General features: G+C 32.3%; 1 pseudogene; it reads left to right on the top strand.

Moving 5' to 3' along the window:
• The first annotated feature begins 5344 nt into the window (after positions 1-5344).
• LOC102030591 overlaps positions 5345-23393 on the top strand; it is a 106697-nt pseudogene continuing 88648 nt past the window's right edge.

Here is a 23393-nt window from a genome sequence, read left to right on the forward strand (position 1 = left end):
AACAACATTATATCTGACATGATATAAAGCATCTTCCCATAATAACACTAAGTACAAAGGTGGCTATTTGCTGTTCAAGTAGTTAACATGTTACAATGTTAATATGCCTATTAAAGTTTTAAGAGTCGATAATGTACAGAAATGGTACAGCTAATCTGTGGCTTCAGAGAATTTTTATTAGGAAAATGCAATAGCACACATCCAAAGAGAGAAGTCAAAAATGCTGGATTAAAACATTTGCTTTTTGTACACTTAATGTTGTGTTTTCAATATACTTAATTAAAAATATGATTGGAAGAAATATGTGTTAACAATACTATGTAGACTCAACTTTATCCACTTACAGTTTCTCTATTCCAGTGAAAAAATAGTTATAAACATACACATACTCACAAACACACTCATTACTGATTTTTCTCATAATCTCAATGATGAGTGTTTCACATATCTGCTCTTCCAAGTTTCATACCACAGAAAACCCATCAATTTCAAGGCTACCCTGTGACTTAGACTAAGTACCCAGTACCTTGTAGGGTAACACTCAGAACTCATTCTGACAGGGCCTCCTTAAACTTTTCATTTCAAGTTAGCATGAAGTCTCTAATTCAATAAGTGAGATAAACCAATTGTAAACAACTGAATTCATTTTTCACTTAAAAAGTTATATATTTAAAAATACAGACACACACACATCTATAAGATTTTCAATGTAGCATTAATTACATTATAATGGTGTGTTGGTCCATTTACAAAACACATTTTAATAATAATAGACAGAACTCCAGGTGTTAATTTAGTTATAAATTAGCAAGTTTGAAAAAACAGGTAGATATTATATATTTAGGTACTTGGACATATGATCTCTGTTGCAAGTACTCAACTCTGGTCTTACAGCCAGTATTAGTCAGCTTTATGATACTGTAACAAAACACCTGAGGAGACTAACTCCTACAAAAAATTGATTTATTTAGTTCATGGTTCTAGAGATTCTAATCCAATACTGGGTGTGTTCACACTTTTGAACTTCTGACAAGAACAGAACATCATGGCAGGGGCACGGGATAGAGCCACACTCCATCTCATTAGCCAAGAAGCAGAGGGAGCCCTGGATGTTCTCACTTGCCTTAGGAAACTGGTCCTGATGACCTCAGGGTCATCAACCCTACCTCTGAGAGACATTACCATCTCCTACCAGTGCCATCCTGAGAATCAAGCCTTTCTCATGTGGGCCTTTCAGGAGCAGTTATCCAAACCGTAGCAGAGAAGAGAAGCAGACATGGAAAATACATAAATGACTGTGTATAGCTTGTTTCAATAATGTTCTATTTATACAAACTAAAATTCAAATTTCATATATTTTCTACATGCAAAAATTTATTCATTCAACTTTTCTTACATGGATTTAAAACTGTGAAAACTGTTCTTAGCTTGGAGACTTAACAAAAAAGTATTTGTCAAGTGCTTCTTCTGAGCCTACTGAACATCTACAGACTACATGTACAAAATGTCGAACTGCAAGCCAGGTATGTTGACGCATGCCTGTAATCCCAGCACTTGGGAGGCTGAGGCAGAAAGATCGTTTTGAGGTCAAGACCAACCTCGGCTACAAAGTGAGCTCAAGGCCGACCTGAACTGCATAGTGAGACCCTGTCTCAAAAGAAGACCAAAAAAACTAAACCAATAAAAGCAAAATGTCGAACTGCTTAGTGACTTCTCCTCACCACCGAAGGAAGGGGATCCAAAATTGCATAAATACTTAATATAAATCACTAATGAAGTATTATAAAGAAAAATAAAATGAGATATGGAAATGAGGCATTATTTTTTAATGGAACATGATATTTGAGCAAAGATGTGAATGATTGCAATCATGAAAAATCTAGAGCCACAGCATTCTATAGGAAACAAACAGCTAATGCACAACATCCGAAATACAAGTCAGTGAGCTTTCTGAAGTTGCAGTGTTCAGTCTGACTGACTTGCAGCAAAAGGATGTATGAGGGTAGGGATTGAGGTATAGGGACAGTCAGAGGCAGAGCTGGGAAGGTCGCAGCATCACTTGTAAAGTTTGGATACTTTTTAAAGTATTTTAGGAAGTCCTTGGGAGAAAGCAGAGGATCTAAATAGCAACTACTGCACAGACCTGGACGCGAAACCATAATGGCTTAGGTGTTATAGTAAAATAAATGAACTGCTTGTTTACTAAAGATCCTTTCCATGGTGTCAGTTATCACGGACACGGACAATTGAATCCCCAGTCTCCTGCCCAGGTTATGGAACACGGTAGGAATAAAAGAAAGAGCCTGAGACAAAAATGGAGGATGCATAGCAGGGATCTGGGATGAACAGTTGTTCTTGGGGAACAAAAGGCCATGAAGCACTCAGACTCTTGATATTTATTCATTACATCTGAGTCAGGCACAATGGGTGAAGGGCAGTGGGTGCTTCCGGGAACAGTAATGGTGACTAAAGTGAGCGAGGAAGATCAAAACATTCCTGCAAGGACAAGGACCCGAACACGATGGGGGCAAGACGGAAACTGCAGTTTCCTCAGGTGCCTAATCTTCTTTAACAATTCTTACCTTGCGCTGTGAGTGCCACGGAAGTCATTAGTCCTAGGGCTTCTGGCGGTGACCAGAAAAGAGGAGTTTCGCCTTTCTAACCCGGTCAGGGGCAGAGCAAGGACAACCTTGGACACCCCTCCACTCAAATTATACTTCACAGTCCTCCACACAAATTATGATGTGGAATTGTAGAATATTTTAAATGCTTACATTTTGTAAAGTAACATTTTTATATAACATGCTATTAAAAATAAACACCACAGGCAAAGAAATTTACATATTCTACAAATGTTTGCAAAATTTATGGAGACTTTCTTCAATCATATAATTGTTGCTGTGTGTCTTTCTTGATGTTTATTAGAAGTGAATGCAAAAGAATAGCAGTTTAAGGGCTGAGGATTTAGCTCAGCGGCACAGCGGCACAGCACCTGCCTGGCAAGCACGAGGTCATGAGTTCGATCCCCGGTACTGGAAAACAAACAAACAAACAAGCAAAAAACCAAAAAAGAATAGCAGTTTAATGCTATTTCAAATATATGTCATGGATTTAATGGGCCACTGTTCAGGCTCTTAAGGCTTAAGGGAATGGTATTCCTTGTCCTTTCCTCAGTGAGCTAATGATTAAGTGAATTCATCAAATACACACACACTTCCTCTGCTCAGCTTCCCCCTCCATGAACTCAATCTGAATGGTGCTCCATAGAAACTGAAGATAAAATGACTTAAGTAATAAATTATTGTATTGTATTAAAGACAGATAGGAAGATATATTAAATTATATTTAGGAAATTAACATTTCTGCTTAAGTTGTCTACATTTTTATACTCATTCATTTATATTTTATTGCAAGAAATATTTCAAATGTATTTGTGAATATTTATTTTTGTTTTAGTTCATAACTTAATATCATGTAATTGCATTATAGCACTTTTATTATGAAGCTAATCAACTTTACTTATAATCTTAGATAAATAATGCTTTGTTAGATTTTAAATCAAATATACGATAAATTATCATCCTGATGGAAGACCTTTACAAAAAGATAGAATATTTCTTATAGAGAAGTTTAGTCATGTTAGGAAAAGATTTTAAGATTGCAATAAATCAGGTTTACTTGTCTCAAGGAACTCACTTTTCTTGAGGACTTTTAAAGGTCTTTTTTGTAAAAGATGTAGAGGACTAAGAAATAAAGTCAAAAACTAGCTGCTCATGATTCATACTAATAAAGTAGTGAAGTCAGAATGCACGCACATACTGCAAATGCACAAAAGCCAGCTCAGCTAACTCCTCCAAGGTGAAAGGTGTACATCTATTTGCTGGAGTGGGATAGGAAGGAATGTGATGAATTGTGATGCTTCTGGGGATGAAAACGAAGCTCTGGTTCCCTATTCTACTGCCACATCCTTTAAGATGCGTAGGGATTTGTGCAGGCCCCTGAGCAGTTTTCTGTGAGTGTCTTTCCCCTTTATGATGAGATAGTATAAATCTGAGAAACAGGTAGTATTATAGTTAGGTATCCTGTGTAGATTTCTAAAATTGGAAAACTAAACTCAAGCCAAATTTTGAATTTGGGGATGAGTATGAATGCTAATGCCCTTACTACCACCTCATGTCTAGTGCACACATTTTACTTGAGAAGGAGCCATCTGAGTACCCAAAAGAGAAACTACATACATATCTACATTTTACAAAATTTTCAGTTTTGAGGTGGCATTATCAACTAGCAAATATCATTGAATGAGCCTAAAGCAATTATTACATGAAAAATTTTAAGCTGAATGTTGGGGCACATGCTTGCTATCCCAGACCTCAGGGAAGCTGAGGCAAAAGTTTCCCAAGTTCAAAGCCCGACCTTGGCAAATATGTCTCAAAATAAAATGTGAAAAGCAAAGTAACAACATGTCGGGAATGTTCCTCAGTGTGAAGCCACTGGTTCATTCTTTAGTCCCACACATACTCAGAATATGGCTAATCCCATATTTAATATATTTAAAATGGAATATAGTATTTAAAAATGTTTATTTAGGAACTCATTGACTAAGTTCATTATATTAAAAAAATACAGATTATATGAATGCAGCCCCTGCAAAAAAACTGTGGTAAAACTGAACATCTTTATTTCTTCAATTAGTTTTGAATGTCTACTTTGAAAGAAGGTATAAATTTTAAAAATAGTCATTTTCAGGATTTAATCTGTTGAAATATATTTTGCCTGAAGGATGGGAGAAAAATGTAGAGTTGGAAAACACTGCCATATTTCATAAGTTTTCAATAAATTGTGAAGATATTGATAAAATAGAAAAAAAATACATCAAGATAGACATGCTGCATGGTATTCTTTGTTTGCTTTTTTTGTTTGTTTTGTCTTTCTTCTGGTATTACGAATCGAACTCACGACCTTGCACTTGCCAGGCAGGCACTGTGCCCCTGAGTTAAATCCCCATGCCCTATTCTTCCTTGTTAACACACAAAAATGGGCCAGAAGATTTTGCTTTTCTGGTTTTTTTTTTTCTTTTTTTGGTGAGACTTGATAGCAAATTTTAACACCAAGATAAATGAAACTTATATTTGCTGTTTCACTAAAATAAAAAATTCAATAGGAAATAAATTTTCAAACCTTGGGAAACAACCATACACGCGAACAAGGCCAAGAAGACTGTAAATGCCCGAACCTTGTTACATGAGCCTTTTTACATAAGGAGACTTCCTGAGCCCAGCAGAGAGAAGAGGCATAAAGAGGCTCCCCGTCATCCAGAGTTTAGGAGACACTTTTAGGAAAAATGGAGAGCCGAGATGACGAGGAAGGAGAGGTGCAGTCAGCAGCAGTCCGAATCCGCGAGGCCCAGTCTGTACCTGCGCACCGATTGGATAGTTCCCGTGAGAAGAGTAAGTAAATCTGGAGCAGCAGGAAAAGCAATCCCGGCAGCGCCTGGAAGAGGCCAAAATTTTGTAGCCCGCCAGTCAGAGTAGAAAGCCTCAAAGTACACTGGACGTGGCTCTCAGTCTGCTGTTACCCAGTCGCACGGAGAAATCCACTCTACATGGAAAGCTGCTCAGATCTAACACAACAAAGAGTAGCAACAAATCTTGAAAAATATCAAATTGCTGCAAATAGTTTAACTGCATCTCAGACCAAATTTCAAGAATAAAGAAATATAAAAAGAGTCAGCATCCACAGTGTTCCCAACAAGAATGTCAGACATCCAAAGTTTCAAAAGCATGCAAATCAGTAGAAAATACCCCGTTTAGTGAGGAAGAAATGAGTCCACAGGACCAATCCCAGAAATAAATGAGTTGTTTTGCAAAAATAAAATGATTGCATTTTTTATTCTGAGAAGAAAGTACATATTCTAACTGTCCATAAGTCACAGAAAAATCAGAGGTGAAATTAGAAAATATTATGAAAGTGAAAACACAAGATGATACATTCTGTGAATATATCTAGTAAAAATATGAACAGGAATTTAAAGAATTAACTATTTTAGAGAAGAATAAAGGTTTCAAATTAATGACCTGGGTCTAGCTTCAGAAATTAGAAAAGGAAATTAAGATCAGAGCAAGGAGGAAAGTAAATAATAAATTATTATAGCAGAACAAAAACTGAACTAAAAATGTGTAAAAAGAAATCAAACACGATAATATTAAGTGTTTTGTAAGATCAAAAAATTCATAAAAGATGCATAAAAAGAAAAAAATGAGTATCAAGAATGAGAAAGGGTACATTATTCCAGATTTTGCAGGTACTGGATAGATAACATAAAAATGCTATTAACAACTTTATGTGAGTAAATTTGATACCTTTGTTACATGGGCACATTTTCTTACAGACACAAACTGTCAGTGCTGATTTCAGAAAAAAATATATTCAGAATAATGTGCCTGCTATGTTGAAAAGCTTCCACAAAAACAAACTTCAGTCCCAGCTAGTTTTACTGATGAATTATTTCAAACATTTCTGGGAAAACACTGTCAATTCTACAGTCTTCCCAAAATTTGAAAAGGATATATATTTCCAAATTACTTCTGAGACTAACTGTACCTTATATGATCAATAACTAAAGACATAAAGAAAGAAAAGAGATCAATACCTTTCATGAGGTTAGATGCAAACATTATTAACATCAACTGGTTTATATATACTTGAATAAATCTCTCTCTAATGGTTTTGTTGCAGAATGCATTGATCCAGTATTTCCCAAATAAACAATACATTTTGCATCATACTGGATCACTGACACACATCTTTCAAATATTGATAATTCTAATTACACCATACAAAAATATTTTTTATCACTACTAATCCCAGTAAAATATTTTTTAATTAATAAGAAACTGGAAAACTCACATTTTTAGGCATTATTATTATAGGTATTTTTCATTATAGTTTAAATTTTTATGTAAAAATCATGTACTTACAAAGAAATTGCTTAATTATAATTAACTTCATAAATATTTTTCTACAACAATCATTCCCAATTGAGTAGGAAATGGATGTGATATGTATATTTCTCATTTGATCACAGAGGATATTCAGAAAATATTTTGAAAGGCTAAGGATTTTTAATACCACTGATAATATTTACTGCTATCTCAAAGGCATTTTAAATGTAAATCACATTTTGTAATAGCATGAGCTTACTAGTAAAGAATACTATACCTATGTAATTTGGTTTTAGTACAACTAAGTATAGTTTAGTTTTGTTTTTGTTTTTCCCAGTGCCGGGAACTGAACTCACGAACTTGCGCTTGCCGGGCAGGCACTGTGCCGCTTAGCTAAATCCGCAGCCCCAGTTTAGTTTTACTGTTTTGCTGTTCACTAAGCCATTTGTAGTTGGGGGTACAGCTCAGTGGATTAAGCGCTTGCCTAGAAAACCTGAAGTCATGAGGTACCATGACTTCAGGTCTGGGATTGGTCCTGTGGACTCATTTCTTCCTCACTAAATGGGGTATTTTCTTCTGTTCTGCATGCTTTTGAAACTTCAGATGTCTGACATTCTTGTTCAAGACATGATTCTCGGTACCAAAATATATATATATATATATATATATATATATATATAAACTCATAGCTTTTAACATACCGGACAAACCAGATGATATCTTACTATTAGAATGAATGTTTTGAACACCACAGACTCCATGAAAATGTCTATGGGTCACCGGTATTTCTCAAATTCACCCTTGAGAAGCACTGAACTAAATTTTGATATGGTAAAAGTTTGCATATGTTTGCCTAAGTTTTAATATATTTTAACTTGTTAAAGGAAAATGAATATTATACTTATTCCAGTCGGAATTATACTAGGACTTTGTTCTTTCTGTTGTGTTCAGCTTTTATCACACGGCCTTGTACATGGTGTTAAGTTTTCTGTGCCATTATGTAAAATAGATTGGCATTTTTTTTTTTTTTTCCTTTGGTTTTTCTCCAGTACCGGGAACCGAACTCACGACCTTGCGCTTGCCAGGCAGGAGCTTTGCCGCTGAGCTAAATCCCCAGCCCCTAGATTAGCATTTGTAAGAAACAAAATTCTTTTCTCTATAGTGCATTCACATCGTTGTTCAGTTCTGACATGCAGTATATACCTTCAATATTATGAACACATAAATGTGAGGACTGCTAGTTTGTGCTGCCACTGAAAGCAATTGTATCAGCTATAATAGTGTCCTTATGTGCAGTGGTTTTCTGTGTTTGGTTGTAGAGACTCATTTCAAAATTACTTATGTCAGCAGCATGCCACCCCTTCACTAAGACTGTTTCATACATTTGTAGTGAGAGGTAAATTTCATTGTCTCAGTCTGCATTCTTTCCTGGGATCTCCAGCCTCTTAAGTGCAATTTTTCAATTTGCATATATTACATTTCCTTTCTTGTAATGTGATAATTTGGGGTTTTGTAAAATACCTAATGTCATGTATTCACATTTATAGTATTATACAGAGTATTTTATCCTCTAGCAAACCCCAGTGCTTCTCTTGAGCCTATTTTCATCCTGCTAATCCTTAGTAAACACTAATCTTTTTATTTTCCCTATAAATTTGATTTTTCCAAAAGTCAGGTAATTTGTTTCATAAACTATGCAGAATTTTCAGGTTTGCTTCCTTCTCCTATCAGTACGCATTGAACTCTTTTCCATATTTTTCTGTGCCTTTATTTCACATTGCCTTTTATTACTTAAGGGTATTTCATTATGTGATGTACCAGAATGTGTTAATCTGTTTACCTGTTAAAAGATATTGTATATATTTTTGAGTATGTGAATATCGATAAAAGTTCTATAAAATTTGTGTTTATATTTTTGTTCAAATATGTTTCAAAATCAGTTGGGCAAATATCTAGTAGAACATTTATTGGAAAGAGGAAGTCTTTATTTGAATTGGCTCAATATATGATTTTGCCTCACTGTTTTCCAAAGTGGCCGTAGAATTGTGTTCCACCAGCAGGGAAAGATAACACTTTTTGGTTTAATTAACAATAGTATTTGATATTGTCAGAAGTTCGGATTGTAGCCACTTATATAGATACTAGCAGATTACAATTGTTATTATTGGTTTAATGCATAGTTTCATAATGACAAATACTGATGAATATATTTAATATAAATATTTTTCATTTATGTTTCTTGTTTTATAAGATATCTGATAAGACCATTTGCCTATTTTTGAAGTGTAGTATTTACTTTTTGTTGAGTTATAAAATATTTAATATGTTTTTTTACAGATTCCTTTCATTTGCAGTTTTTTTCCTCCCACTTTATCACAGGTCCCTTCCATCTCATAACAGGGTCTTAGCTGTGCACAGTTTCACTTCCAAACTTTATATGCCTACCTCACTTTTTCCCTTTTCAACCCATGGCTCTGACAATGTTTTAAAAAATTATATTGCCAATTTAAAATTATTAGATTTAGTCTTCATCATGTGAAAAGCCAGTTTTTCCATCACTATTTATTGAAGAGGCTATCTTCCTTCCATTGAACATATTTGGCCCCTTCAAAGATAAGGTGAATGAGTGTGTTTCTAGTTGTATCTGTATCTTCTAATCTGTTCTATTGATCTTCAGGTCTGTTTTTTTGCTGGTACCATACTGCTTTTATCACAGTAGCTTTGTAATGTAATTTTAAGTCAGGAATTGTGATGCTTCCTGTCTTTCCTTTGTTTCCCATGATTGCTTTTGCTATTCTAGGCCTCTTCTGGTTCCAGATGAATTTTAGGAGTGTTTTCTCTAGATCTGTGAGGTATACTAATAGCATTTTAATTGGGATTGCATTGAATCTGTACAACAATTTTGAGAGTACTGCCATTTTCACAATGTTGGTTCTTCCTATCTATGAACAAAGAATATCTTTTCATTTTCTGATATCTTCTTCGATATCTTTTTTCAGAGTACTATTTTTTTCACTGTATAGATCTTTTACTTCTTTTGTTAGATTGATTCAGAAGTATTTCATCTTTTTAGATGGTATTGTAAAAGGTGTGGTTTATGAAGAGCTGTGATAACTGTATTGCTGATGTCTGATGGTGTATTGAAAGGAACACTTAATGATTACAATTTTTTATGTTCTGATTGATTGCGCATGCTTGTGCCTGGTGGTCTGAGCAACTGATTTGAAGGTAACAATATGCAATGGAATTACAGTGGTGAACTCCTACCATCTTGTCCAGTGAAACTCTGTATTATTTGTACTGTTTTATCAAAGCATTATTTTCTTATTCCCTATAATGGTTTGAACAATCTTTCATTCTTACATCTGGTAATCTCAGCAATGTAGCTGAGGATAGTGATATGGAATGTAACAACCACTATTGATTCTTATTATTTCGTTTTGAGACTCTGTATCACTTTCAGTGTTCTTGCTTTGATTTATTTATGTTTATGATACTGGTATGCTGCTACTGTTCTATTTCTTTGTTTCTCATTTACTACTCTCTTTAAAATAAAATTTAAAAAATAAAATAAAATCAATAGATTTTTCTCTAGGTTTTCTTTTAGTAGTTTTATACTATGATTCTTTATAATTAGTGACACAGTATGTGTGTGTGTTTGTGTGTGTGTGTGTGTGTGTGTGTGTGTGTACGTGTGTATATACCTGTGTATACAGGAGGGAATGTCTACTATCTGATTAAATAGATTTCTGAAACATGATACTAAATTTTATGGACTATTTGTTGAAACACATCTGACTTATAGGAATTTTCTTGCCTCATTATCACAGATTAATTATACTTATGTGGCTCTTTTTATGGTCTTACAATCAGTTTCATTAGTTTGTGCATTTATTCTTTAACAAATATCATGATATCTCAACTACAGGAGATTCACAGTAAGTATAAAATTCAAGTAATGTCAGTTGACCAGTATTGCTGTTTTCAGTATTTCATTGATTATTCTGGTGCTCTTGCATTTCCATATCAACTTTTGAATTATTTTCTCAGTAGCCACAAAATAACTTGTTTGAATTTTTGTTGAAATTTTCATGAGTCAATTTAAGAGAGGTTTCTATTTATTGAAACTATCAGTAATCATGAACTGAATGACACTTTTTTTAGGTAGATTCTATTGTTTTTAAATTATTTTCAAATACAGAACATAAAAATATTTCTTAAGGCAAACTAATTCAGTTCTGCTAGTATAATTTGTATGCCAGAATGAACTGTAGAAACCCTAATCAAATGCTGCTGCAATGGCAGTACTGACTTCAGGAAGCAATGACTTCAGAGCAAGAAAACTTATGTGAGTGACACTGACAATAATAAAGGAGTGATGTCTCCACTAGGAAATAAATTATTATCTTATCCTAATCGTTCTCCTGTCCTACTTTTTTAAATTTGTCTTTTCAATATTAAACTATCACAGATTCTGGAGCACTACAAAGGCATATTAAGAATTATCAAACAGCTATTATACTGAAAATTTAATTTAAATTGTATAACTATCTGATTGTAAGTGAAGTAATTACTATATGCTTCTGAATAATTTTGTGTAGCTGTAAGCTGACTTGAACCCTTCTTCATTGCAATAAAGAGGAAACTCAGAATAGAATACTCATGACTTGTACAGTGCCCATTAACTTTATTTTAAATGTTATACAGATACTCATTGGTCGACTAACTTTGAAATTGTCTGTTGGGCAGTATGTAATTAATTGTGGTTCAAATATTTTAAAAATGTCTTTGTATTCATATGACAGTTTTTATGAAAATATTTTACATAATAAGACCAAACACCGCAGTGACTGATACCATAATGAAAAATTACTAATAAAACTGAACAAATTCATGGTAAAAATGAAGATATTTACCAAAACTATTAGCTGATATGCAGTCAGCTAATTGGACCATTATCAAAAGGACTGTGTAACACAATCAATCATTGAAAATTACACTTAGTTGTTAACTAACTTCCACTTTTCTCAGCCTAAATGTTGATAAAATGTTAAATAAATGGAAAACTAAAAGAAAAATTAGAGAATGTTTTAAGATAGTTTTCAGTTTATTATCCAGAAGGACAAGCACAGTACAAATGTAGTTACACTGAAAGTTTAAAGAAAAAGATTTTACTTAAAAAGTCTTGGAATGAAAGCACAGTTATAAAAATAAAATAGATGTTGCTGTGTCCAAAATTATGTACAGCAATGTCAATTGCACTGAGCCATGGTGACATTTGTGAACCCAAATGGACATATAAACATTTTGTAATTTTCTACTATGTCTGCTGTACTTTTCACAGTGTAAAGTTTAGAAAAGCCAGGGAAATTTATGTTTAAAATCCAACAAGTACCTATTGACCAGCTTCAGCTACATACAGCAAGAGCATATTGTTCCCTAATGGAGTTGCTACCATAAATGTACACAGAGTGAATCTTCAGTGACAGCTATAAAAGATCCCTGCATACAGCATAATACATTTAAGGTCACAAAGATATGCACACAATGTAGATTATTTGACCCATGCTCAAAGAGTATAGATAGTTATGTGTAAAAGTCTTAGGACTCAAAGAGAGAAGTGAAAACCTTATAAAACATAACTAATTTGAATTCTTTGCCTCCTTATAAATGAATCTTGGAAACTTCTCAGATTATTATTGCTTTTATATGGCAATATCTGCCTGAATGACATGGTGCAACCCTAGTGAGAATGAAGTCGTTTAGTTTCCTCAACAGGGCTAGCCCTGTAGACATTGGTATATTTCTACCGCCACCTAAATTCTTTCAAACATTTTGCACTTTTATTAATCCCCTTACAAAATTTGTTGCTTGATCTCTTACTTAAAATTGAGAATTACATGAGTCATTATTCTGAAATAAGCCAAGAAAATTGAGACCTTTACACTTTCTGTTAAGTTGTAAAATTAATGAAATATGATCTATAAGTTGAGGCTCTTTACAAGTATATAAATCATAGGGGAAAGTATTACTATTCTTGGATATTGTTTGTTTTTAATCTTTTTCCTTGCAGTTTGAATATTAGCAAAGAAATGTTTTAATCATCTGAAAATTTATTGTCATAGATTATTTTTCCTATTAAAATTTAATTTATGAGTAGGATAGAAATGTAAAAATTTAGAAATAATCAAATTTGTTTGCTATGCACACATTTGGTATATATACAATAAAATGTCTATAAGAACTTAATGATAGTTCTGCTCTTTATTTTCAAATCTGGCTAGGTTATATTACAAATATTGGGTGATCTTCACCAAAAATATCACTTAGCAGTTGAAATTTTTTAAAGTAGCAAAGTTTTATTAAAAGGAGGAGAAGAAACAATTTCTGCACAGCAAGTTTTCCATGTGAAAAGAAAAGAACTGCACCCTACAGGGGAGGGAGGACCGCTATGTGAGAATAAACGCAGTGGCCAGCAGTTGTATGTTTTTAAATTAACTTTATTATATTTATTCCCTGGCATTCCTGGATAAGAACAGTCATCAGTGTACTGAAAGTATTGGGCTCATTTTTATTTATTTATTTTTTGAAAAATAAATTAATTTATTTATGTCTATCTGAACTTCCTTCTGCTATAAGCAGTAAAGGGATTCCTTTTCTTTTTGAAGTGGTTCAGAGACTAGCAAGGCAGTGTAGGTTATTTCGCACCTCTAAGTGAGCCACTAGAAATATGGGAGCTGCAGGCAAGTTAGAGAATAGGAGGTTTGCCTTGCGGATACATTCTAACTTAGGCTTACCTCCTGTGGCCAGTGCTTCACTCCCTCCTAATAGAAAATCTATGAAAAGCTTCCCAGAACACAAACACTTTAGATTAAGGTCAGAATCTAGACTTTTCATCTAAGAAAAGAAATGTAATTTAAAAAATCCTAAAATACACACCAGACGTATATGTATGAAATTTTCATGGAGACAGAAAACATTCACATCATGGCATATAATGATTACTCTTTAAATAACTTATTGGATATATATCTCTAATAATGACATTTTATGAACTATATTAACTACAAGTGTATAAATTATTTTTGAATGTAAAACATACTTTTCTATGATTTTCACAAATGTATGTCAGTAAAACTAATAGATTTTTCAAACTGGAAAGAAATATTAATTTTACACAATGAAATAACTAGGAAAGATATTTTAAATAAGAGTTCAATGAAATGTTGCCACAACTTTGATTTAAACAACCATAGAAATAAGGCACACATTTCTTAACAATGTGTATATTTGATTAAAAATGTAAGTACCTCAAATATGCAGATAAGTACAAAATACTTATTTCTAATTAATATCTTTTAAGTTACACCATGGTGTGAACTTGCCCATTCCGATTACCACGTTTTGATAGATGTAATAAATATATAAATGTCGAACCTTTCTAATTTATTCTCTTTTAAAACTGTTCTACTTGGAAGATTGATGATCTAAGTAATGATATCATTGTATCAACTAATAGCAATTAATCATCATTTTGACACTATTCCCAGAAATTCTATATTCTGTGTTAATTCTTCCAGGAACTATGAAGATAATAGTCACATATTTGTTGGAATAAAGTATTTTGCTAGCAATCCAAAGTCACATCCTACAAAATCAGGAAGTCTAACAATAGATGTCCCATTCTTAATGCAAGCTATTATTGTTTTTTTATTTTGAAGTGAATAAAACTATAATAAGGAAAAAAATTCATAATGCAACTTTAAGCATTCCATTATTGGAATAACAGAGTTTACAAAGAAGTATATACAAAAGAATTCCATTGTTAAATTCAGGCAATGCCACATTTATATTAACTGTCAAAATAACACACACTAGGTAACAACAAAAGAAGTAAATAAAGGTAAAAGCTACATTGAAAACTGTAACTACATGTTGGAGAAATTCTATGAGAGGTTCATATACTCCCAGTCGCAAAAAACTACTTCAAGCCTTAAGTGCATATGAATTAGAATGTTTCAGCCTTACATATAAGCATGGTACAAAAAAGAAAAAACAAAACAAGTGTACATATAAGGATAGAAATTAATCACTTCCCATTCACTTAATTAATTGTATTTTTTATATTTATTTATATATTTATTTACTTATCAAAGTACTAAATATTGAACCTAGGGCCCCCAGGCTACATCTTCATCTCTTCTTTCCTTTTGATTTTTTTATTTTGAGGTGGAGTCTCACTAAGTTCCTAAATTGCCCGGATCGGCTCTCTCTCTCTCTCTCATTTTTTTTTTTTTTTTTTTTAGGTGCTAGGAATTGGATCCATGCTCTGAACATCAAGCTATATTACCAATTCTTACATTTATTTATTTATTTAACGATCTGGTCTGGCAAGTTTCCCCCGGAAGGCCTTGAATTTGTAATCCTCCTCCCTCAGCCTCCCAGACTGCTGAAATTATAGAGACACAACACCAGGCCTGGCTATTTTTATTTTTAACAGTACTCCAAGACGTTGTCTATACCCTGATATCAGGGTAAATTTAGCTGCTTTCAGTGTTCGTTTTGCATTTTCTCATCTACTTTCCAGAAATCACAATTCCAAAATTTGCATTAATTGACTTATAATTTCTTCATGAATTGTTTTAATTGTTTTTTTAAACAATTAAACTACATGTTCTCTCTTCCATTTGTTATCTGCTAAGGTATACTACATTAAGAGTTTCACTACAGCTTCCAGTCCTTGATTAAAGATCACATAATTTCTAGGTTCTTGCTTTTGTTTTGCTTTCTGAGGTTTACTTATTTGATCTTCTTTTTAGTTCCTATCTGTAGTACACATGGTTTGCATTCCTTGTGGGGGGTTGTTATGTGCACACAACTTGCCTTCATTCTGCCTTCTTATCCTCCTTTCCACCCTTCTTGCTTGCACCTTGGCAGCAGCTTGTATGTCCATCGATGGAATAATGGATGAAGAAAATGGGCTAGTTACACACACTGGAGAATTACTCTGCCAAAAAGAAAGATTAATGAGGCATTTGTAGAAAAATGGACACACCTTGAGAATATAGTGTTAAGTTAAATGAATCGGACACACAGCTTAAATACAGCATGGTTTCTCTTAGGAGAGAAACCCAAAATGCAAATATAAGTAGCACATTTATGTTATTTTTATTTATTTATTTATTTATTTATTTTTTTGGTTTTTCTCCGGTACCGGGAACCGAACTCACGACCTTGCGCTTGCCAGGCAGGCGCTTTGCCGCTGAGCTAAATCCCCAGCCCCACACATTTATTATTAATGGCATTGTATTATGCACTTTTCTCTATTAACCATAATTGTAAATATTAATGTTTAATACCAAAAAGAGTAATTCTAACATATTAATTTATAAATATTTTCATGAACCCATTAATAATAATTTAGATCTCATAAGACTGGTAAAAATTCATCCATGCTAACACAAAAATACACAATTTGAGGTACAATGCTAAAAATGTGAAAGAAGAATAATCTGGAGAATCTAGAAACATTAGCTGCAAATTCAATTATTTTAATCAAATTGGATAATCTCTTCTTCCTTCACTAAAACTATATTTAAGTGTTTTAATTTCCACATAGGATGCTTCTTATATATTTAAAAGTGGCCATCTATATGTAATTATTTATCTATCTACCTGTCTGAATAAAATTTGAAATATAATAATGTATATTTTCAGGCAAAGTTTGAATATATTTGGATTCACATTGACTCAAATTTGAATTGACCTAGACATGATTAAATAAATTGTAATATTCATTCTGTTTTAGTAATGTCATATTTTAAATAAATTTTCATGAGAAATATTTAGATATGTAGAACATAGAAGCACCTTTCAATACGTTACCTTGAGAAAAATACTCACAAATAATAATGAAATATTTACGAAAGAAGTAATTCTAAGTCATATCCATGTGCAACACACTCATCTAGCTGCCTTATTTTTGATATAAGACAAAGATATATAGTAAAAAGTTAAATCAATGCGTAAAAACCATAAAATGTAATGTGCAGCCATGAACTATGGAATTGATGAGTAAACTACTGAGTATGCATCATACTAGTGTACTGGGAAAAAAAGACACAAAAGCACACATATTTCCAAATAGAAAGGTAAAATAATCAACCTCACAATGTGAAGAAAATACGTTGCACATTTAAATGAACCATCAGAAATACAGAAGTAAAATCTTGAGGAAGCTGCTACAACTACAGAGATATTGGTTATAAATTCTCTAGAAGTATTGTAGGTGTGGTTTCTCAAATGATTAAATTTCACAAGTTCAGGATGGGTTTAATGCAAGTAAAACCTTGGACACTTTGCAAAAGAAAAATCAGTGCTAAAGTTTGAAAGATCTTAAGAATAACAACAGAAGAGGCCAGGGATATGGCTCAGTGGTACAAGGGCCTGCCTGGCAAGGGCAAGGTCCTGAGTTCAATTCCTGGTACAAAAAAAAAAAAAAAAAAAAGGAAAACAACAGAAGAAAGAGTGTAATGACAAACCATTAACTTAAGATATATAGCACACTTCACAGCAGAAAAATACAAATTAGAAAACAATGAAATAAGATTATAACCAATAAACAAGAAAATAATGAATGTAACGATTTCTAACCATAGATACATTCTTGCTGGAGAAGTAAAGCATCCTCCAGGAATTTTAAGAAAAAATAACTAAAGAGGAGCAATGTGGTACAAGAAACAACTGCAAGCAATGAAATTGTTGAATATGCAGTGTACATAAGCAAACATGTACCTTACAAATTAACAATATCTGCTCTTTGCATTGTACAAATTCTGAAGTAATATATGGCTCAGCATAACAGGGTATGACCTAAAAAACTATTCTACTTGAATCATGTATATAACTTGCTTATTGATAGTTATCTATAAATGACAGTGAATATTTGCAAAATTAACATGGTGTTATGGCTTGTGTCTGCATGTCCTCCCAAAGCTACCTGGACTCATGGGGCAGACTTTAAGAGTTTATGATTGATTTATGGTCCAATGTTGGAATTATGGGTGTGAGTGCTACACCTTCCCTGGGGTGGGTAGTTTGCATACAATGTAAGGGAGGGAAAGAGGCTGCTTGCCATCACTCCTCCCTTTTGCTCTTGTTGCTTTTGCTGTTTTCTGCCACTGTACACAGTTGCCCTCTGCCGTGTGCCACTCACCTTGGAACCAGCCAAATGTGGACTGAAACCTGCACAATAAGTGAGCTAAATAAACCTTTCCTTCTTTAATTCTGGGTGTCAGGTATTTTGTCTCAGCAATGAGAGAAAACTAACCAAGACACATGGTAATTACAAATCACTGAAGTAAGGAGCAAAGGTGTAAAGAGAACAAATGAAATCTAGAAGGATGATACCTCCATGTAATCATTTTGTTCAAAATTGCTTATTTGGGTGACTTTTATGATTCTACAAAAAAGTATTATAATTTTGAGGGTAATTGCAATGACTCTAGATTGCTTTAGATATTATGGACATTTTGTTATATTAATTCTTCCAACACATGACATGAAGACAGGACAGCTTTTATGTATTTTGTTTTCTAAAATGTCATTCATATAAACTGTTCTTTTATTGAGTAAAAAGCTTAAAATGTGTTTATTTATACTAATTTTATCTTTTGTTTATACTAACAGATGAGAAAAGCACAGTTCATGGTCACAATAAAATTAATGATCTGTTGTAGAAAGCTTCTTTTCTTCTTCACTACATGTAATTATTCTTCATTATTTATTGAGGTAAAATTAGATAGTAAATGCATAACTCTCTCTTCCTTACAAATAATATGTAAGAAAAGAAAAAAAAACATTTTTGCTTTATATAATTTCTAATATCAGCTTTTTTGAGTCTTTTGAATTCCTATTAAAATTGTATTTAGTTTTTAACTATAAAAATTCATCCAGTTATGGAGTAATCCTTTTATATATGTGTTTTCTTTTACAACTAGTGCATATCAGTCAGTTAGATGATTACCTCATGATTTTTCATTGCTTAGATAATACCACTTGACTCAAACTTTTATCAAAAGAAGAAATCCCACTTTCAATATTTTAAAGACTTTTAACATAAAATTAAATCATAGGAAAAAACAATTGATCCTTCATGCACTATCTTAACTTTTATTTTAGATTATAAGGTATTTTCAGTTACAACATAAAAAAATATGCAAACTTATTCCTCTAATATTTTGTTGTAAATTTTTTCTTTGACATTCTTTAAAACTCTAATATTAAATTTGTATTAGTTATTTATTTTAATTTCATGAACCCACTTAAATATATTTATTCATCAGTGTTATTAAAAAGCAATAAAACACCAATCAAAATGTATCAACACATATCAATGCATAGCATATTTATTTCTTCAAATGTAGGGCATGATTAATTTTTGTTTGATATCTATTAAACTAAGTATTTTGAATATACAAATTCAATTCTTGGTCATATGTTTTTGAAAGAAGGCAATATTTTATCACATTTCAAAAGTCTGAGAAGAAATAATTTTCAATGCACATTTTGTACAATCATATAAGACCTTTCTCTTTAAATAATTTTCAGGATGCATGGATTTACTATACCAAAATTCCAAAATATTGCTGATCTTCAACATTTAAGCATCAATTGAATTTTCTTTCTAAAATATAATTTTCCTAATTTTTTGTATTCTAATCACATGCAAATAATTGTAATGCCCTTTTCTTTCCATACTACCATTGTTCACTAAGTTTTATGACATTATCTGTGTTATTTGTCACAGAGAACTTAGTTTTTCTTTAGCCAAAAGTTGGAGAGTACTATGGAACATTTTCTATGGTGCTTCTTACATCTGCTTAAAGTTTTCTTATTGACAGTGGTATTCAATATATATATTTTTGTGCTGTTATTTTCATGAAAAAATTATTCTATCCCTCATGAATGCTCTGGCATCTTCCTCTAAAGCACCCAGGCTTGTTTTTTATTGATATTAACTTGTTCTGAAATAGTCTGCATTCTTGCATAAATTTAGCAATTTAAATTTGAGACGTTACAATCTCCATACTTCAGGTCTCCTATAATTTAGTGTATTTATTACTAGAGACACTGACATCAAGAAATTACCAAGCAAAGTCAAGTTTTCAATATCAGGTGGTTGTATGCTTCAGCATCTTTTTTTTTTAGTACTGAAGTAACTAGTTGTGTTTAAAATGTAAATAAAATAAATTGCATATCTATTTTAGTAGTTTATTTCTCAATACAAAACTGTTATAAATTACATATATGGATAGTTTTAAAAATTTGTGAAACTTGATAGTGCCTTGTAATTTCCAAATAAATAAACTATAATGATGCTGTTCTCATCTCAGTAATAACACTATTATTCAGAATTATGTATTTCTTTTCTTTTCTTTTTTTTTTTTTTTTGGTACCGGGAATAGAACTTGGGACCTTGTGCTTACCAGGCAGGCGCTTGTGCCACTGAGCTATATCCCTGGCCTCAGAATTATATATTTCTATGATCAACATTTCTGTCCTTTTACTATGGAAAATCTGTTTATAATTTACTCTCTCATTGTAAGATTTATAAAATGTCTATAATAGTCTAAAAGATTTTGTAGTCTTCTAAGTAATTTTGCAAATTTCATTCCTTTCCAAATATCTTTTAGTGACACATATAGGTATATTTAGTGAGCATAAAAATAACACAGCATAACAATGCATGGAAAGTATTTCTTTGTATCATCTTATACTGAGGTTAATCTTTTCCTCTTAGTTATTTACCATCACAGTAGACACTGTTAAGAATGCCCTTATATTTCTCCAGTGTAAATAATTTGTAAAATTAACAGATATTTTAAAATGTCATCCAGCTTTCAGCAATATAGGCATTCTTGATTGCATACTAAATATAATAGTAAATATTATCAATAATAATTACAAAAACTCAGTGTAATATTTTATTACCTTTTAGCAATCTCATACTTATAAAATTTAAATTTTGTTTTTACCTTTGTAGTTCTATACTATTTCATACTATGCACATGGACAAAATTTTTTTCATACATAAACGATTTGGAGTTCCTCTTTTGGGGATTATATGTTTCTTCTTAATATTCCTATTTTGACTTAACTATCTTTTTTTTAGTTTATTAAAACTCTACAATTTATATCCCAAATCATATTTTTGCTGAATTTTTGCTGATCTATTCACTCAGAGTTTGTTTATAATTTTGCTGCATGAACTGTATCAAGATAAGTATTTTCCCTTAGCAATATATCTTTATTTATACATCAGGAAAATATATTTTGAACTAAAGCTACATCATCTTCTCTATTTCCAATAATTCATCTTCATTTCATAGTTTTGTTTTTATTTCTTTGGAAATTTTCTAAATTATTTGCCATATGGTATATGTATATACTATATATATATATTATATATATACATATATAGAGAGAGAGAGAGAGGGAGAGAGGGAAAGAGAGAACAAAAATGTCTGTATGTGTTAAAACATATATTATTACATGACCTACAATCATTTATTAAAGGGCTAATTGTTCACTATTTCATCTGATGACAAGTTTTTCATATACCAAGCTCTAATTTGATTCCTTGTCTCTAATATTACATTCCTTTGGTATATTTTCTATCATAAATTCAAAGCAATACTTAAAATTGATACCTGTATAAATATATTATTATTTATTTGTGCATGTCACATTTATGACCCTTCTCATCCAAAATTACCTTGGGCATTTTGGCAACTGTACTCATGTTGATTTCAAGGATAGCTTCTCAAGTACAAGGTATAATTAAGCATAATAATAGTATTATCCTAAGTCAATATGTTTGAATGGAACTATGATCTCTAAAATTTTAATATTATCATAAGTAAAGAATGTTATATATTTCCATTTAACATTAGCTACTAATAGTGATTGCTTTTTTCTCCTATGTACTGCTGTAAGGATCTACAGTATAGTTCACTGGGAGTAGAGTAAATGACATCCTCCCCACTGCTGTCCATAGCCCATGTGATTTCTCACTGTCTGCAGAGCAAGAGACCAGAGAGAGAGGAGAAATTTGATGTTAGCCTGACTTAAAGTAAGTCACCCAGTTATGGATGTCTTCCATGGTCTGATGCATGAGTTTGTGTCATATTTACTTCATAGCTACTTTGCAATATAATATTTCTTGCATTGATTTTTACCATATATATCTTTATTTAACATTGAATCGTATAATATTGACATGCTGAAGAATTGTATTTTTCTTTCTTTATGTCATTACTATAATTTTTATTACACCAAGATTACAAACTGTGCTTTCTATTTTCTGTCGAAACTAATTGAGACTTAGTTCATGGCCTAGTGAATTTATTTTTAGACAATATTCCTTTCAATAAAGATATTTACCTGAAAAGGTACTGCATTTTATATTTAGACATCAAAACTTATTAATTTTTAATTCATCATACACTTATTTGTTTTATAAACTTTTGGATAAAATTCAATATTCATTTCAATATGTAATAGGGAATGGGTGAAGCTCTATATGGTGCAAATGCTTGTAATTATGCTCCAAAATTTACTCAAATTCATTTAATATGGTTAGTGCTTTGTCCTTTGTTAGATGAAAATTCACAAGTTTTATAATTTTCCCAACATTCTCAGACATCATAATATCATCTATATTTTATTTAATATCTCTATTTTAACAATAAAGTTGTAAAACTTCCCATGTAAAAACAAATTCCTCTATCCCAACTTGACAATCATTGAAGCTACACAGCTTGTAGTGAGGAAAAAAAAAACATGAATTAAAAAAAAATTAGTCTTTATGTACTCATCCCTCATCTGAACTACTATTCATTTTTGTGAGGATTTAGGTAGAAAAATAAAGAAGAATTGGCCATGGTGGTGCACGCCTATAATGCCAGCAGTGAGGAAGCTGAAGCAGGAGGGTCACTGGTAACTTGAGGCCCACCTGGCCTACAAAGTGAGCTCAAGGCTATCCTGAACTGCATAAAGAAACCCTATCTCAAAAAGACAAGAAGAAAACAATGAGGAAATATGTATTTAATTAATTTACCAGGAAGGTTTTTTGAGTTGTGTTCTAATTGAGTATCTCCAAGTCTTCCCTTATTATTTCCTTATGCATTTCTCCCTCAGACATCAGGTAGAGGGATGTTTTTTGAGAAAGTAAAAGATATCTTGTTTTTTTTTTTTTGACTGGGAATCCAACTCAGGACTTACTGCTTGGCAGGCAGGCACTTCTGCCACTGAGCTGTATCCCTGGTCCTCCTCTTCTAATTCTTATCGCCCCCATTTCCACTTTTCTCCTTAGCAGCATTTCTTTAGTGTATCCAAATGGGCACCACTTCTGGAAAGAACACTTGGGTTGAGACGTTTTGAAAAGTT

Source organism: Chinchilla lanigera, unplaced genomic scaffold, assembly GCF_000276665.1.
Source record: "Chinchilla lanigera isolate Chin_1 unplaced genomic scaffold, ChiLan1.0 scaffold00003, whole genome shotgun sequence".
NCBI classification, from domain to species: Eukaryota; Metazoa; Chordata; class Mammalia; order Rodentia; family Chinchillidae; genus Chinchilla; species Chinchilla lanigera.